Source organism: Stegostoma tigrinum, chromosome 5, assembly GCF_030684315.1.
Source record: "Stegostoma tigrinum isolate sSteTig4 chromosome 5, sSteTig4.hap1, whole genome shotgun sequence".
Taxonomy (NCBI): domain Eukaryota; kingdom Metazoa; phylum Chordata; class Chondrichthyes; order Orectolobiformes; family Stegostomatidae; genus Stegostoma; species Stegostoma tigrinum.
Window position 1 is genome coordinate 102,900,389 of NC_081358.1, and position 19,557 is coordinate 102,919,945.

Consider the following 19,557-nt stretch of genomic DNA (forward strand, 5'->3'; position numbering starts at 1 on the left):
CAAAATCTCCCCTTCCCCAACTGCATCCCTAAACCAGCCCAGTTCGTCCACTCCCCCCACTGCACCAGACAACCAGCCCAGCTCTTCCCCTCCACCCACTGCATCCCAAAACCAGTCCAACCTGTCTCTGCCTCCCTAACCTGTTCTTCCTCTCACCCATCCCTTCCTCCCACCCCAAGCCGCACCGCCATCTACCTACTAACCTCATCCCACCTCCTTGACCTGTCCATCTTCCCTGGACTGACCTATCCCCTCCCTACCTCCCCATCTATACTCTCTCCACCTATCTTCTTTTCTCTCCATCTTCGGTCCGCCTCCCCCTCTCTCCCTATTTATTCCAGAACCCTCACCCCATCCCCCTCTCTGATGAAGGGTCTAGGCCCGAAACGTCAGCTTTTGTGCTCCTGAGATGCTGCTTGGCCTGCTGTGTTCATCCAGCCTCACATTTTGTTGTCTGGGAACATGTGAAGTTATGCTTCAGTGGAAGAATAGAAATGCCGCATATTGAGATGATGAAAGATTGCAGAAAACTGGAACAGACATATTTAGGAATTTTCATGCATGTATCACAAAAGGCCAGGAGCCAAGTACAGCAGGTAATGGGGAAGACAAATGGAATGTTGGCCTTTATTTCAAAGGGAAGATAGTTTAAAAGTAGGGAGGTTTTGCTAAAGCTATATAAGGCTCCAGTCAGACCACAGTTAGAATGCTGTTTTGGGCCCTTTATCTAAGGAATGATGTACTGGCATTTGAGGCAGTCCTGAGAAGATTCACTCGATCGGGAGATACTGACTTATGAGGAGAGGTTTAATGTGTTGGAAATTTAGAAGGAAAAGAGGCAATCTAAAAAGTTCTTAAGGAACCTGATAGGGTAAATGCAGAGATTTTGTTTCCCTTGTGGGAGAGTCTGAGACCAGAGGGCATAATCTCAGAATAAGTGGTTGCACATTTAAGACAGAGATGAGGAAGAATTTCTTCTCTTATAAGGTGGTGACTGTGCATTTTGTTTTCAATTTGAGAGAGCTGTTAAGGCTAGGTCTTAAGCCTAAGACAAGAGATTTTTAATTAGCAAGGAAATACTCTATTCAAGTTAATAAAATACCCCAATCGCATGTGATCTTACCTTATGTATTGACCCTTTGTGTCTTTCTGTAAATCCAGATACAATACATCACCATTATCCATTGTTACATTAGAACTCAACAAATTAATCAACAAGAACAAATTAATCAAAATTACCCTTCACAAAACCATGCTGGCTCCAATGGATTGTGTTTTGACTTTCCAAGTACCTGTTATGACTTGCTTAAAAATGGATTCATATAATTCTGCAATGATAGGTTGTTAAACTAACTGGTCTGTAGTTCTGTATTCCCTTTTGAACGAGCATGCTACATTAACATTAACGTACGAGAGCCTTTCCCACATCCAGGGAACTTTTAGAGTATTATTACCATAGTTCCACTATCTCTGCTGCCACTTTCTTTAACAGCATAGGATATAAGTAATCAGGTGCTAGAAACATGTCTGCCTTCAATCCACATAGTTTGTTCCATACTTTTTCCTTAGTGATGACAATTGTTCCATGTTTCTGCCTTCCTATAACCTCTGCATTACATGTTATTATTAGGATGGCACTGGTATCCTTCGTTGTGAAAACTGAGGCTATAGAGAATGTAATGAGGTCAGCCAAGTGGACCTCAGAATATGAGTTCCCTGATTGGACCAGCCATACAACCTCAATCAGGGAGCCCTGACTTACAGATGAGAACAGGAGTGTTGGGGATTCTGTTCAATTGAAGTGCTGGCTTTGAGGCAGCTGATTAGGGTCAAAGACTTCCCACATGTAAATAAGAGGTGACTTGGTGATGGCATACTGATCTCTGTGGAGTTACTTCAGCGGCAACATTTTGATTTAATGCCTCTATTTGTGTTCTCCCCAATTAATTTCTTAGTCTCATTCTCCAATGTACTAACATTCACTTTAACTATTCTCTCCTCGTTTATTATATGCTTATCGAAGCTTTTGCTGACCTTTTTTATATTTTGTACTAGTTTTCGATTCCAGCTTCAGGGAATTGTCTGTTTGAAATCTGCGCATTCTCTCTGTGTCTGTGTGGGTTGCCCCTAGTTGCTGTGGTTTCCTTCCACAGTCAAATGATGTGCAGGTTAGGTAGAATGACCATGCTGATACTACCCCTTAATGTTCAGGAATGTGCAGGCTAGGTGGATTAGCCATGGTAAATGTGCAGGGTCAGGGTGGAATGCTCTTTGCAGAGTTGTTGCAGACTCGATGGACTGAAATGCCTCTTTCCCAAATGTAGGAGTTCTGTATCTCTGTGAAACTGTTGTCTATGAAAGGTATTCAGCATTCAGTTCAAGGGGCGTAATAGACTACTGATCGGCATGTAATTGCACTAATACATTGAATTGAATCATTTTGAATTTGGATGACTGAAAGATAATATAATCAGATCTCATCAGTGATGGGTTTGTCTTGGGCATAAGAGATCCTGCCATGATAACATGTCTGCTGAGAGAGCAGAAACTTGCTTTCAAGAAAATTTTCAACATGTGCAGAAACTCTGAGGTTGTCAATCTCAGCTATTGTATATAATGGGAGAAAAGGCAAGCCTTCACGTAATGCTGAGGGACATTCCAGGCTGAATGAGAATAACAGCTTAGGGAAAACTAAGAAAGATTTGCAGAAAAGTAATCAGAAAACTGACAATCTGAGGATTAATGTTAATGTTGCAGACAACATCATACTAAAGAGAAAGCTGTGCTTTAACTGCAGTCAGCTGAAACACTTTAAATGTAAGCATTCAACTCTGAAAATGTAAACCAAGCCTTTAAAATTTTATGGTTGCTGGAGAGATATTAGCTGATGATTCTGAAAATCATTTTATATTATATAAAGTTTTGACTGTAAGAATGGTGTCTTCAAAAAGAGTCCGTCAAACGAACATGAAGTCTGATCTGCATTATTGTGGGTTTCACAGCCCTGTGCCGAGTGGCAAAAAGTGATGACCCTCATAAGTATGATTGAAGCTGTATGATGGAATTAAACTCAAGCCAAAAGGGCAAATGAAGCTGAGCGTCCAATATAATGTGAAGAATAAAGACTCAAAGTTCCAGATATGTGAAATCCATTCATCACAACAGAAAAAAAAGGATAAAAACAGCAAGTGCTGGAAAGTGCAATAGGTCTGGCAGCATCTGTGGAGAGAGAAACAGAGCTAATGTTTCTAGCCCAATTACTTTTTCAGAACAGAGTAACATGAATCATGTCAAAAGAGATTTGCAGCATTTTGCAGGCCCCTGAGGCATTGACTGTCAAACAGATCCTAGAAGATTAAAAGGATGATTTTACAGATCTCTGATGTTTTCCCGGTGAATATTATCTTGAAGTGGATGAGAGTGTGACACCAGCACAGCATCTGCTGAAGGCAGTTCCACTTGCCCTCAAGTCCAACCTGAAAGTGACAACATCTACAGGCTAGATCAGTGACACAATCATGAAAACACCTGGTCAACTGAGAGTATGAACAGATCCTAAGGATCTAAATAAATATTTTGACCATCTCACTGTTTATGCCAATCATTGAAGAAATTTTGACACAGCTTGCCAAAGAAAAGGTTGAATCTTGATATGAAGATGAAGCTGAATGTAAGCAGAAATTTTCTAACTCTATTCTGCATGTTATTCAGAAGATACTGATGATTGTAAATACCATTTTGAATTTCTACTACAAAAAGATATCAAATCAGACAGCACAAAATGTTCAGTGGTGTTCTTCCTGGAGTGGAAACTTGTGGATAGTCTCATAGTCAATGGATATGAAATTCAGTGGAAGAACTCGTTGTAGATGGTGGTCAAAATCTAGTGTAATAGCTAGAAAGAACCTACCACGTGAACCTGAAGGTGAACAAGATTAAAATACAACTTTAGATGCCTGAAGTCAATTTAATAGGTCATGTATTAACAGCAAAAGCATTTTGCTCAGAACCTGATGATGTGAGAGCAATTGCAGAGATGCAGTAGCCAATGAATTTGAAAGCACTGCAGTGATTTGTTGGATTTGTGAATGGCTTTGCAAAGTTCTTGCCTGATTTATCAGAGTGTGAATATCTATGCAAGCTCATTGCTAGGGGTATGTAGTGGCATTGAGCGCAGATAAAGGAGTAGCTTTCAATAGAATCAAATACAGCAAGCTTTTTATTAACCTGCACCAATGGGACCTGGAGTGTGCTGGTTGAACAAGAGGTCCACATAATCAATGTAAAAACACACACTAGATAACACTGTCGCATAATGTGCGGGAATTCACATCATTGTGATACTTTATTCACAGCATAAATCATTAAAATAATAAAGCAACTTTGCCTTAAATTTAACTTAGTGGCAGAGAGCCTTTTCAACCGACACCTCAACCGACTACTTAAACATTGCAGAGATCATGATAATAAAGTTCTAGTATTTCCAGGATATAATTTTTGCTGGTTTATTAAGAATGCTGGTTCAAAAGAGGCCAGTTAAAATTTGCTGTAACTAGTCATTAAACTGGCAGTGTAGAGGTACCAAGATGTGAATGATGAAGACACCTTGCTGTACGATAACAGTGAGTCAGGACTTGGAGCAACTTTTATGCAAACTGAACAATGCTATATTCAGATGACAAAAAAAAAGCAACCATTAATCTTGGAAGTCCACCGTTCCTCAGCAATAGAATTGACATAGTTGTTGCTAATGCAACAGAACTTGCTATAGGAACAAAACCCCCCACAGTGAAGTAAATTAACCCTAGAAATGAGCAGATACCAATCAAACATTTGACAGAATTGCATATAAATACCATTATGGGACCCTGTGTGCAATATATGTGAAAAGACTAATAGAAGTGAAAAACCGGTAGTGTAGTGGTAATGCCACTGGAATAATAACCCAAAACCCTAGACTAATCTTCCACCATGGTAGATTTAGTAAAAATATGGAATAAAAATACTGGCCTCACGGTGACCATGTAATGACTGTTAATTTTGTTAATGTGTTTTTTTTGTGACTGTGCATGTTGGGTAACTTGCCTTACTTTTGACTCCAAATGAGAATGTATGCATTGTTTTTATGTTCAGGGGTATTTTTGAGGAATGTAATTGTACCCTCAGTATACTGGCTGGCCTGGCCCCACCTAAACTCTGTGTCTGCTATAAGTGCCTGTTGTGAATTATCTGTGACATGTATTAAATGCATATAACTTGAAAATCAGTCACAAGTTATGTTACCATTTTCAAGACAATCAGCATCCATAACTTCTACACTAATCCTACAATGGCAATATCACCACACACTAAAATCCCAGACTGATTTAGTGACTGATGACACATATACAATAGAGTCTATAAATCTACCAAATTAATTCTTGAGCATTCACCTAATACATGACATGAGTGATTTGCAAAAAATAATTTCTTGAGCGATTTAAATGATATTCCCCAAAATAAACATTAATGCTCAAAAGAATCTGATGAGTTGAAAACAGGAGCACAAGTATATGCACACTTGTGTACATATACAAAGTTTCTTAATAATTAATTTGTATTGCCAAGACTTCAGCTTCAGAAATGATTTCTTGTAAAACTTGTAAAAGCAGAGTACAGGTTACAAGCAGTAAATTTGCCAGCAGTAAATTTGCCAACAGTAAAACAATGTGAAACAGTAAATTTATCACAGGATCATGGTATAGTCGCAGAGTCTAGCATCCAAATGCATCTTCTGTAGCAGTTTGATGCAACTGAGTGGCTTGCTGGGCCATTTAAGAAGGCACTTAAATGTCAACCACATTGATGTGGTGTTGGAACCACATAAATGGCAGGTCTTCCTCTGTAAAGGATATCTGTGAAGCAGTTAAGGTTTTATGATAATCAGCCACCTTCAAAGCCACTTTTGATGTTACCAGCTTTTAAAAATAAAATCTGGATTGATTTAGATTTTTGTATGAACTGAATTTAAATTCAAATTCTGTAGTGGGAATTGAACTTAAATTCTATGTAATTATCATATGAGCCTTTCTTTACTTTTGGAAAACCTCAAAATCCTATTTGTGTCTTTGCTGATTTCCCTCATGCCTATGCTTCCACAGTCTGTAGGCATGGAATCAGTTTTGATGTATCTGATCAAAAACAAAAATTGCTGGAAAAGCTCATCAGGTCTGGCAGCATCTGTGAAGAAAAAGTCAGAATTAATGTTTCGGGTCCAGTGACCCTTCTTCAGAACTGGATTTTTTTTTCCACAGATGCTGCCAGACCTGCTGAGCTTTTCCAACAACTGTTTTGGTTCCTGACTTACAGCATCTGCAGTCCTTTCGATTTTGATGTATCTGATGATGGAATTCAGTCTGAACTCTACCATTGTCTCGACTCCATCCATCCAGCTATTAGATTACTTGTCTGACATCAGGTTTGGCTGAATTAGGAGTTCCCATTCGAAGTCCTACCATAAGTCAATGGAAACCTCACCACAATTTGATCAATTTAGATCTTCCAATTCAACTTCTTCAATTCCCTCACTACTAGTGCCCCAAACCTGCCCAAGCATTAAATCTAGTTCAAACACCCACATTCTGTCTCACACTATTCCTTTATGTCCTCTTTCTTCCAAACTCCTTGTCCTCATTTATCTAATCCTCTGTGAGCTCACCCAGTTCCACATCTAGTAACCATCTATAACTGGAAAACAACTCATGCTTTTTGATATAGAACATAGAACAGTACAGCACAGAACAGGCCCTTCAGCCCACGATGTTGTGCCGACCACTGATCCTCATGTATGCACCCTCAAATTTCTGTGACCATATGCATGTCCAGCAGTCTCTTAAATGTCCCCAGTGACCTTGCTTCCACAACTGCTGCTGGCAACGCATTCCATGCTCTCACAACTCTCTGTGTAAAGAACCCACCTCTGACATCCCCTCTATGCTTTCCTCCAACCAGCTTAAAACTATGACCCCTCGTGTTAGCCATTTCTGTCCTGGGAAATAGTCTCTGGCTATCAACTCTATCTATCTATGCCTCTCATTATCTTGTATACCTCAATTAGGTCCCCTCTCCTCGTCCTCCTTTTCTCCAATGAAAAATGTCCGAGCTCAGTCAACCTCTCTTCATAAGATAAGCCCTCCAGTCCAGGCAGCATCCTGGTAAACCTCCTCTGAACCCTCTCCAAAGCATCCACATCTTTCCAATAATAGGGCGACCAGAACTGGATGCAGTATTCCAAGTGCGGTCTAACCAAAGTTTTATAGAGCTGCAACAAGATCTCATGACTCTTAAACTCAATCCCCCTGCTAATGAAAGCCAAAACACCATATGCTTTCTTAACAACCCTGTCCACTTGGGTGGCCATTTTAAGGGATCTATGTATCTGCACACCAAGATCCCTCTGTTCCTCCACACTGCCAAGAATCGTATCCTTAATCCTGTACTCAGCTTTCAAATTCGACCTTCCAAAATGCATCACCTCGCATTTATCCAGGTTGAACTCCATTTGCCACCTCTCAGCCCATCTCTGCATCCTGTCAATGTCCCCCTGCAGCCTACAACAGCCCTCTATACTGTCAACGACACCTCCAACTTCGTGTCGTCTGCAAACTTGCTGACCCATCCTTCAATCCCCTCATCCAAGTCATTAATAAAAATTACAAACAGTAGACGCCCAAGGACAGAGCCCTGTGGAACACCACTCACCACTGACTTCCAGGCAGAATATTTTCCTTCTACTACCACTCGCTGTCTTCTGTTGGCCAGCCAATTCTGTATCCAGACAGCTAAGTTCCCCTGTATCCCATTCTTCCTGACCTTCTGAATGAGTCTACCATGGGGAACCTTATCAAATGCCTTGCTGAAGTCCATATACACCACATCCACAGCTTGACCCTCGTCAACTTTTCTAGTCACATCCTCAAAAGAACTCGATAAGGTTTGTGAGGCATGACCTGCCCCTCACAAAGCCGTGTTGACTGCATTTAATTAAGCCATGCTCTTCCAGATGGTCATAAATCCTATCCCTCATAATCCTTTCTAACACCTTGCAGACAACAGACATGAGATTTGCTAGTCTGTAATTGCCAGGGATTTCCCTATTTCCTTTCTTGAAGAGAGGAATTACATTTGCCTCTCTCCAGTCCTCAGGTACGACTCCAGTGGAGAGCGAGAATGCAAAGATCTTCGCAAGTGGCGAGGCAATTGCATTTCTCGTTTCCCAAAGCAGCCGAGGAAAAAAACTGGTCCGGGCCTGGCGACTTGTCAATCTTAATGTTTGACAAAATTTTCAGCACATCAGCTTCCTCTATCTCTATCCATTCCAGCATGCACACCTGGTCTTCAAAGGTTTCATTCACTACAAAGTTCATTTCTTTCGTAAAGACAGAAGCAAAAAACTCATTTAGGGCTTCCCCTACCTCCTCAGACTCCACACACAAGTTCCCTATGCTATCCCTGATCGGCGCTACTCTTTCTTTGACCATTCTCTTATTCCTCACATAAGTGTAAAATGCCTTTGTGTTCTCCCTAATCCGTTCTGCCAAGCCTTTCTCGTGCCCCCTCCTGGCTCTCCTCAGACCAATTTTGAGCTCCTTCCTCGCCTGCCTGTAATCCTCTAGAGCTGAGCTTGACCCTAGCTTCCTCCACCTTATGTAAGCTACCTTCTTCCTTTTGACGAGAAGCTCCACCGCTCTCGTCATCCAAGGTTCCTTTATCTTACCCCTTCTTGCCTGTCTCAGAGGGACATATTTATTCATCATATACAAAGCCAAATTGCTGGAGAAATTCAGCAAGTCTAGCAGCATCTGGAGAGAAATCATTCTGAAGAATGGTCACTGGACTCAAAACATTATCACTGTTTTCTGTTCACAGATGCTGTCAAACCTGCTGAGTTTCTCCAGTAATTTATTTTTATGTGTTTCAGATGTCCAGTATCTGCAATTCTTTGTTTTATGTTTGTGCGTTTTGATGCTATTTTTCTGCATGTTCTCTTCCCACCACTGGTCCCTAATTGCTGATGCTCTTTTTCCTAAGGCTAAAGCATTGCTAATTGTCTCCCCACTTTCAAAGTATACTCTAAACCTACTTTTCTGTCTGTGATTCAAAATTCTTTCTGCTGCTGTTCACTGATTCTTACCATAATTATTTTAGATTTAGAAAGCTGTAGAAGTGCAAGTTTCATTGCTGTTAGCATCTGCTTTGTCATTCCAAGTTGTATGATGATCACTCATTGCCCTATGTCAATTTATATATACGTGGCTGGTGGATGTGGTGCTGATCGAGCAGTTTGTTTTGTCTTGGATTCTCGAGTGTTGTTGGAACCATATTTACTCAGGCGTTTGGAGATGGATCATATCCAATAAAAACAAAGTTGCTGGAAAAGCTCAGCAGGTCTGGCAGCATCTGTGAAGGAGGAAACAGAGTTAGTGTTTGGGTCCAGTGACTCTTGCTCAGAACTGTGTTGGGTTCTTTTAAAAACTTGAATTTGAAGAAATTTTCTAGGACAAAATTCCAAACTACAAGTTTTAAGATATGTCAGCTCCTTGTGGATTGTAAAAAATATAAAATGGATTAGCTCGGGAAAGAAAAAGTTGCTGAAACAGCACAGGTGAGGTTACAACCTAATTATTTCAAAACTCACCCTACAATTACCAGACATTCAATACTATTAGAGTTAATTTTGCTTTTTGCTGTCAAATGTAAACAAAGAACAGGGTTGTGTTGCAGCCAACATCATCTTGATCTGTTTTTCCTACAGCTATCGGAAGGCCAACTCCCTACACCCTCAATTTCCTCTCCGAACATAGTGACTTCTGCTCTGGAGACAGATTTCCGGCTACTGTCACCCTACAGTAACTTAAGCCGTGTGGCCCTTGTTGATATATGTGTATATATTACTTACCTGGTTTTAACAGCTTAATGAACCCCATCATATTTCAGCATAAAAAGAACTATCTACCAAAGGATATGAGTGGGAATTGAGCTAATTCTCTTCTCACTACTGGAGGCTAACTTAAATAAACTCAGTAGCTGCAGCGAAAGTTAGGTGTGATGAGACCTTCAAGTCTGTTTAGTGTCACTAATTTAAGCGATGATTTCAGCCTTCAGTCATGATTCAATTTTGTTTTAATGAAAATAAAATCATCACACTGTTACTTTTAAAACTTCTTTTGTCGATCATTCCAGCAAAACCACAGAAGGCTGATTATTGACTTTTACTAATTTTACTCTACTGTGCCATGTGTCTAGGAAAAATTTTAATGCAGGTGCAGGAACACACACACTTAGGAGTTCATATATCTATGAAGAAGGGGCGACTAGCTCGTATAGTGTGTAAAGAAGTTGGAGAAAAGTTGTATGGTTCCTTGCTGTGGGTGGGGTGGGCATGGTTTGCGGGTTAGAGTGAGGCATTTAAACATCTGTGGGTGTCCTTCTTGCTATCTACCTGGCAGCAATTTTACAGTGGATAGGGAAGGCCTAAGGTGCGGGGGATTTCTTGATCATGGCCCCACCCCCACGCTCTGATCACTGGCCTCTGTGATATCTCTGCCCCACAAAGTGAAAACAGACAAAATATTGATCGTTCCCTATGCCTTCTCATTTTCCTTGATAAGACCTTGCCTGTTCATTGACAATCTTCAATTTTTCTGAGTTTTCAAACTCCTTTACACCAGATGATTTTTTTTTTTAAAATTTGCTTTAATCTCAAATCTTAAATTTAACTTAAATTTCTCTACTCTGCTAAACAGCTCAGGCCTTTCCTTCATTACTTCAAGTTCTGTGGGGAGCACATCCTGTTAAAATATTGCTCATTGTTTGCTGTAATCATATCTGATCATTATCCATGGAGTTTGCAATAGTTTTACTTTTGATTTTGCCTTGTTACATTTTTGGTTTAATAATAATTTAAAATTAGAACAAAAACTTGTGATCAAGAATATTGCTGAGGTCATGACAGATCACACCAAAGGTTAGGACAGCAGGTAACAAATATGCTGCAGTATGCCTGGGTTCGATCATTCAACATTAGAAAAAAACCTTTTGCTTGTGGTTGTCCAAGAGTTCCTCCTCCTTTGTAGTGCCCTGACATTTGAATATGAAGGTAGTCATTGCTGAATCCTAAGCTAAAGTTGCTAGCCAGGACCACTGTTGAAGCCACCATGAAGCTGACTTACACTGAAATGGTCCAGAAGGTTCTGGGGATTTTGAAAAAAAATCCACAACTCTGATTTAGAGCCAGAGGCTTCTAACTAGCTTACTTTAATAGTTTCCCACATGAGGACCACCTGTGGCTCTGACCCCTCCTACATTTTGCAGAATCTGCAAAATCCCATAGAGGCTTTTTAAGGTTTTAGCAAAGATTTGTAGCTCAGGTTGTGGGTGAGGTTGTTGACTTGCTTGCCAAGCTGGCCTGTTTTTGTTCAGACGTTTCGTCACTATGCTAGGTAACGTCATCAGTGAGGCCTCTGATGAAGTGATGTTGTTCTACTCCACTTGGAATTTATACTGTCCGGTCCGTGATGTCAAAGGATACCATAATCGCATCATTGTAGTGTCATTTCCAGTTTTGTTCTCTATGGGTTTGTATATGGTGTCCAATTCTATATGTTTGTTGATTGCATTATGGGTTGGCAACCATGCCTCTCGGAATTTCTGTGCCTGTCTATGTTTGGCTTGGGTTACTATGGTTACGTTGTTCCAGTTAAACAGATGGCTATCATTGTCCGAGTATGCTGATATTAAGGAAATTTTTTTGTGTCATTTTGCTGCTAGCTGATGTTCCTGTATTCTGATGGCTAGTTTCTTTCCTGTCTAATGTTTGTGGCAGTCATTGCGTGGTATTTTGTAAATTGTTTTGGTTCTGCATATTGTGCGAATCAGGCCAAAAACATAAAAATCAGCAATGATGCGATTATGGTATCCTTTGACATCACAGCATTATTCATGTTAGTTGATATCCTACTAGCCAAAGAAACACTAGACGAAGCAGGAATGCAGATCAGCAGCTGTATCAGCAATGACAATGTACTCAACCTACTAGACTTGTGCCTCACCACACACTTCATCTTTAATGGTCAAGTATACAGTTAGATCAATGGCACACTTATGAGGTCACCATTTCAGGACTCATTGCAGAGGCAGTCATATAAAGACTAGAACACACTACCCTACCCCTCATCCAACCTAAGGTGTGGATCCGGTATGTGGATGACACATTTATCATTATTAAATGCACCAATCTAGAAAAGACTCATCACCTCATCAACGGGATTAAATTCACAAGAGAAGACGACAACAACAATCAGCTTTCATTTCTGGACATCAGAGTTGAACGCATGACCAACGGGGAGTTCCAAACCTCGGTATACAGCAAAGTAACCCACACTATCCAAATCCTCAGCTTCCACAGAAACCACCCCAAGGTCCACGAACAAAGCTGCTTTTGGACACTATTTAAAATGGACCACCACTCACTGAAACACGCCAGAACCTTGGAGGAAAGAGGAAGAGCACCTACACAAAATCTTCATTATAAACGGATGTCCCCACAACTTCATCTGCTGATGCCTACTAATAAACAACATGTGGACACAGTATGCCCTAACACACTGACCACACTGCCCTACATTAAGAACTTAGCAGAACTGACAACAAGACTCCTATGACCACTAGGAATCATGGTAGCCCATAAGCCCATAGCTACTCTACGACAAACACTTACAAGGATCATAGATCCCAAAATACTTCTTAGGATTCAAAGTTCTCAAAAATGCAGTACCAGCTTACAGTACTAGCTCTATAATTTATTGGGAATAAAAATCAGATGGTTTCCCCCAATAAGTGGTCAAATCACAATGTCAGCTGTCACGTTGAAATTCTATCCCTTCAGAGTTATATGCAATTTCATGGGCTTATAAAATTCAGTAACCTGATTTTGACTTGAAATGGCCAGTGATTATCCTGGGAGAATTTAGCACAATGCCTTGGCTATTTAATTGCTCTGAAATGTTTTCCATCCAATGCAAATAGGAACATGGCAAGGTCAGCAGGTGGAATTGAGAATTTGTACATGGTTCAGGATCCAAGCAAAGGGTACACTGAAGAAAGTTAGTGATGGGAAATTCTTCTTTGGGTCTTCCCTCAATTTTTTTCCTGGTTCATCTTCCAGAAAACAACTCCCTAATGAGATTGCCCTCTGCAAGAACTGCCTGCCTATGACCCTGGGCACTTGTTAATATCTCCTAAGATGCTGCTTGACCTGCTGTGTTCATCCAGCTCTACACCTTGTTATCTCAGATTCTCCAGCATCTGCAATTCCTATTATCTCACCTACTGTAGCAACAGTTACATATGATTTCAACACACGGGAAATACTAGGGGAAAAACTCAGTTTTGTACAGACACCAGTTTCAATACTGCCAGCCTGAAAATGACCCATTTATATCTACCCCCTGCTTCTTCTCAGCTTACCGTGCTAATATTTTACCCCATTAATTTTTGTAGTAAACTTCTGATGGCAACTTGTCAAACGTTCTCTGGAAACCTACATTTACTGTTTTTTTTTATCTACTTTGCTTGTCACTTCTTTAAAGAACGCTAATAAATTAGTCAAACATAACTTCCCGTTCAGAAAACCATGTTGACTCTACCTGTTTGCATTACAATTTTCTAAACCCCTCACTATAGCCTCCTTAATAGTAGATTTTCCACCATACTATTAATGCATTGCTAAGGAACATAATCATTGGAGACAAATCCAACTTGGCAATTACCACCCTATCAGTCTGCTCTTGATCATCAGTAAAGTAATGGAAGGTGTCATTGACAGTGCTGTCAAGCAGTACCTTCTCAGCAATTGCCTGCTCAGTGATGTTCAGTTTGGGTTCCACCAGGGCCACTTAGCTCCTAACTTCATTACAGCCTTGGTTCAAGCATGGACAAAACAGCTGAATTCCAGACATTTGGTGAAAGTGACAGCCCCTGACATCAAGGCTGTATTGGATTAACTGTGGCATCAAGGAACCCTATCAAAATTGGAGTCATTAGGAATTGGGGAAAAATCTCTGCTGATTGCAGCCATACCTGACACATGGTAAGATGGTCATGGTTGTTGGAAATCAGTCATCTCAGTTCCAGGACAGCTCTGCAGGAGTTCCTCAGGCAGGTGTTCTATGCCCAACCAATTTCAGTTGCTTCATAAGTGATTTTCCCTCCATCATAACGTCAGAAGTAGGGATTTTCGCCGATGATTGTACAACGTTCAGCAAAATTTGTGACTCCTCAGAAGCAGTCATGTTCAAATGCAACATGGAGTAGACAATATTCAGGCATAGGCTATCAAGTGGCAAGTTGACATTCATGCCATACAGAAGCCAAGCAATGACCATAACCAACAAGAGACAACTTAACCACTGCCACTCGACATTCAATGGTTTTACAGTCACTGAATCCCCTGCTATCAACATCCTGGGGGTTACAATTGACTAGAAATTGAACTGATCTTGCCATAGAAATACAGTGACGAGAAGAGCAGGTCAGAGGCTAGGAAAACTGTATTAACTCACGTCTTGACTCCCCAAAGCCTGGTCATCATCTACAAGGCACAAGTCAGGAATGTGATGGAATATTTCCCACCTGCCTTGATGAATGCAGCCCAACAACACTCAAGAGGCTTGACATCATCCAAGAGAAAGCAGCCCACTTGAGTAGCACCACAGGCACAATATCCACTGTCTCCTCCACTGACACTCAGTAGCAGCAGCGTGTGCTATCTACAAGATGCACACCAGAAATTCACCACAGATCCTCAGACCGTACCTTCTAAATCCGTGGCCACTTCCATCCAGAAGGACAAGGACAGCAAATACATGGGAACACCACCATCTGCAAGTTCACCTCCAAGTCACTCACCATCCTGACTTGGAAATCTGTTGCGATTCCTTCACTGTCGCTGTGTTAAAATTCTGGAATTTCCTCCCTAACAGCATTGTAGGCAGCTGGACTGCAGCAGTTCAAGGAGGCAGCTCACTGCTACCTTCTGAAGGGCAACTAGGGATGGGCTATAAATGCTGGCCAGCTAGCAACACTCACATCTCATGAATGAATAAAGAAAAGGATTCAAATGACTGATTTACACAGCATAAACTAGCAGACCTTAGAAATATGGGATATTCAGCTGACCAGCCTGTGGTTTTCTGTTTTCTGTCTCCTTCTTTTCTTGAGCAAAGCAGTCACATTTGCAATCCATCACCTCAGAAAACAAAACTCAAGAATCAAAAGAAAACTTAAGGTATCTCGAACCAAATGCATCCCTTTTGGTTTTCTCACTTCATGAAGGATATCAATAGTTGGTGAAATTTGGGTACAATATATTGCATCTATCACTAGTTATTTTCAGTGCCAAGAACATTGGGAAGTGAATTTTGGATGGAAAATATAATATCAAATATTTTACATCACTTCCTAAGTTGATTTTCACCCTTACGATATTTAAGAAAGGACAAATCTCCAGTACTTTTCCTTTCTTAACATTTGAATCAGATTGAAAATGCACCTCAATGCCATTATTACAGTAAACAGCGCACAAGGCACCTTCTGTTCGTGTGTGACAGGTATACGACCAACTTACCACTAAATGTCTTGATTTACAATTTGTTCCTGAACATAAACTGTACTTCATTAAACATTTTATAGGGTACATAAAAAAAAGGATTTGAACATGCAAACTTCTGATACATTTTTTTAATGTTTTGAAAGCAATAAGAATGACCTTGTGGGGGTTCTAACTTCATTAACTATTGCCAAAAGGTTAAAGTATGTTATTAGTTTCAGCAATTCATCACAGTATGTGATTACATCTTTCGACCTTCTTCTACATTTCTGCTTCTCCCAACTAAATGTTTTAGACAATTGGTTCCAGCAGACCTTGACTACCTGACATTCATGTATCTGCTCAAACATTAACAGGGTAGAAATGAGCATTAACAATGCATATTACTGCACTGAGCTAATATCAAATTCTTCCTTTTGCCCTTTTTATCAAACACATTGGCTTAAGCACAGGCCATATATTATATCCATTATTACATTGCTGACAGTGAATTCAATGTTATATTCCAGAAAGCCAACGATACTGGAAGCAACCTTTGCTCAGTCTTATATTTATTTACAATGTGAAACATTTCAAGCACATTTTTCCTAATTCAACTACTCACAACTGCACTAAGTGTCTCTCTATTTGTGCTGTAGTGAAAATTACTGCACCTCCACCTGCACATAAGCAAACATATTTGATCTAAGATTAACATTCCTCACAGACCTAAACATGAAGCTGCATTCTTATGGCTCAGTATTATGCTAAGCAAGCAGATAGCTACTGGCACACTGGGGAATAGAATGAGATTCCTCACAGGTATTACCAAAAATAATAGTAATAATTGGCTACAATTGAATATGTGAGTTTGATAATTTAAGGATGAAAGATTCAAATACATTTCATCTCATTTCAGTCCACCATTCTATTGTTTATCTTTAACTTTCAACTGAACACTGGGTTGAGCTGTCAATTTAACATTTCACACAAAGGAGATCCCTGTAACAATGCTATGTACGCTCACGCCTGCGCCAGCTGGATTAACACCAAATTTGAGTTTTAAAAAATCACATGTGCCATGAGGGAAACAGGAGGCTGAATTTTCTTATGTTTTGGGTAATTGTCAATTTTGGGGAATTTCACAAATGGTGTCCCTCCATGAGCCCTGGTGACTGTCTCCACACAATTCTTGGCATCTCTCATCATTAAGTATATACGCTGTCATATATACTGACAGGGTATATACTTAATATACTACTATTAAGTATATAATACCACTCTCAATACAGTCGTGCGCTCGGCAGCAATGGAAATGCTCACAGCATTCACACCGCTGGAGCCATGCTTGAACCCCAGCTGCACACCATGTGAAATGCCAGAAGCCATTGTACAATTCCAAAGGAGGAGTCTGAGAGAGGGAAGTTCAGACCTTACTTTGTCAACAGTGATTCTGGGGTGGATTGAATGGTGGAGAAGAGGGCTATAAGAGGAAATCACAGCATCGGAGACTGCCAGCCTGGTATCAAATAGCCAACTGGATCAGAGCCATTTCTGCTGCCCAGAAGAACAGAGAGCAGTGCATGAAAGTTAATGACTTGTGCTCCACAAGGGTAAGTGACACCATTTTTTTTGGCTGACCTCATACTCAAACTTAGTTACTGCACCCACCTCCCACAGAAGCTCATACTGTACACTGTCACTAGTACAAGCAGCATTTTTACTCAATTACTGTCACTCATGCCATTGCCCCCTAATCACTAACCTTGTCCTCTGTACTTCCTATTCACTCACTCAGGACAGCTCATTAACTTGCTTCCTCCTCCTCCAATATCAACAGCTTTGCCAGCCACTTTCATCTCATTTATTTCAGGAGAACATGGAACACAATAGGGCTAGAATGGCCAAGACTAGTAGTGATATGGCTGATACTCACCTCCTCACCCTGTACAAGAAGACAATACCTGAGCATAAGCAAGAGGATCTATCCTGTTTGTTTTGGGATGCCAAGCTTTCCCTGCCATGGCAATCAAGTAAGATTCATCGTGTTGTACTAATCTCCTATTACCGCCACAGCAAATGTATTGTTAACATGTTCAAGGGGTAAAGTAACTCCACAAAGGCCAATATCCCATCATCAAGTCACTCTTTATTTACATGTGAAAAGTCCTTGACACTGATTCAGTTTCCTCAGAGCCAACTCGCAGAGTAAACAGAATTTCTGACATTCCTGTTTATATCTGTCAGCCAGGGCTCCCTGATTGGGCCAGATTAACATTCTCAGTCAGGGAACTTATATTCTATGAGGCCCACCTGGCTAACCACATTACAGTCTCTACACTCAGTATCCAGCTGTCCTCTAAGTCTGGCACATCTTTCTTAGTCAGCTGTGGAGATGTGGCAATAATGCTGTCACCAGAATGTGTTCCTGACTTTAATCTAGCAAACATACCCATTGAGATGTCCATATCTGAGCTGGCGGGGGAAGGGGGGGGCGGGGGTGCAGGTGACTGCCTTCCCACTGCACCCTCTGACTGATTGACAGTTTCCTCAGAGGTGGAGTCTTGAGAGGCTAGTCTCCTAATGGTGGTGACCACATAGATGGTGCCTGCAGAAGACAAAAGAGTGAATGTGTTGTGAAATAGGGATAAATGCTTAGGCAGGTTAAGACATCATTCACGGAGACTGTAGTGGGAGAGCAGTGCAGCACGAGACAATAAATCTTAAGTGGCTGCCATAATATGGATGCCTTGGCAACTTCACATGAGCAGTCACAGTCCCTTTCCTCTAGATCAAAGACTTCCTCCTCCTGGGGGTGAGAATAATAATATTGGGCACCTTGTCAACTGTCTTCATGCTATCCAACCTACTGTAGGGTTCTTTGCCTCCTGCAATGAGACAAAGGGACAAACTGAGTGATACAACAGTGGCCGGCACAGCTGTTAGTGCCTGTGCAGGAGGAAGATAGCTGATGAGCTGGCCAAGTGAGTGAGCAGAACATTGCAGGCTAGTAGACTTGGGGGTTGGATGGGTGAGAAGATGCAAGGGAAGATGGTTTATGCAATTGTGAGAGCAGTAGATCATGAGGTTTAGTGGAAGGTGGATGCAATAGCAGAGTTACAGGGTGTGATGAAGCAAAAAGAAGATCAGAGTACAGAAGATCATCTTGTGGCATTGCTGGGCATTCCTCCAGATTGGGTCAGTGCAGGTTGACTGTGGTAACTAAAGGTGGTCTGGCACGATTCACTGGTGTGATCTCCTGTAGTCATTCTGAGGAAGAAGGACAGATCTTCTCTCCACCATCCTGTCCACCAGGAACTCCACACCTGTGCCAGTTAATCAGAGTGTTAACGTGCCTTTGTTTGCCATTTCTGGGACGGCTGTTCCAAAACTGCACCTGTGAAGGGTAGCTCTTTGGCTGGCAGCAAATAATCTGGAGTATAGCTGGGGTTTGAAGATGGCACTGGTGGTGGGCATGCCAGTTAGTCCCAGCTCTGGCAATACTTCCACTGCAGATGATACCATGAGTACAGCTCCATAGATGAAGGGTACGTACATACTGAGATGAGCAGTGTAAAACTGCATGAGAAAACTTGTTCAGTTTCAGGGAGCGAAATCCCCCAAGTACTCCACAAAATTGCCACTTAGCTGATTTTAATTAAAATTCAGTACCTTGGATTTTCAAGTGCTGTCTAATTTCTCACCAGTTTCTGGGAGAATATTAACCTGTATAAAAAAAGAGGTAAGATTAGGTTATAAAAATATGTTGATATATGCACGTTGTCAGCTCACCTATGATATTTTCATTTAGTCTTTCTAACCTTATTCACTTTTCTTTAGACCACAGATCTCACTTTTTTTTGCATTCTCACAATATTTCCCCAACTTTCTCACCATTGACCACATTGTTTAGAGACTGGGAACATTCCACC

The 19,557-nt window shown here is 40.9% G+C and overlaps 1 long non-coding RNA gene across 10 annotated transcripts in view; it reads right to left on the reverse strand.

The window, feature by feature from the left end:
- Positions 1 to 1,111: 1,111 nt before the first annotated feature.
- LOC125451774 (uncharacterized) overlaps positions 1,112 to 19,557 on the reverse strand; it is a 98,143-nt gene continuing 79,697 nt past the window's right edge. For 7 of the 10 annotated variants that reach the window (XR_007247382.2, XR_007247391.2, XR_007247385.2 and 4 more), the window contains one exon: positions 17,755 to 19,351. This is a non-coding gene — a long non-coding RNA (uncharacterized LOC125451774). Of the gene's footprint in view, positions 19,352 to 19,557 lie in introns of all 10 variants that reach the window. The other 3 variants (XR_009445785.1, XR_007247381.2, XR_007247384.2) reach the window with 3 other exon arrangements.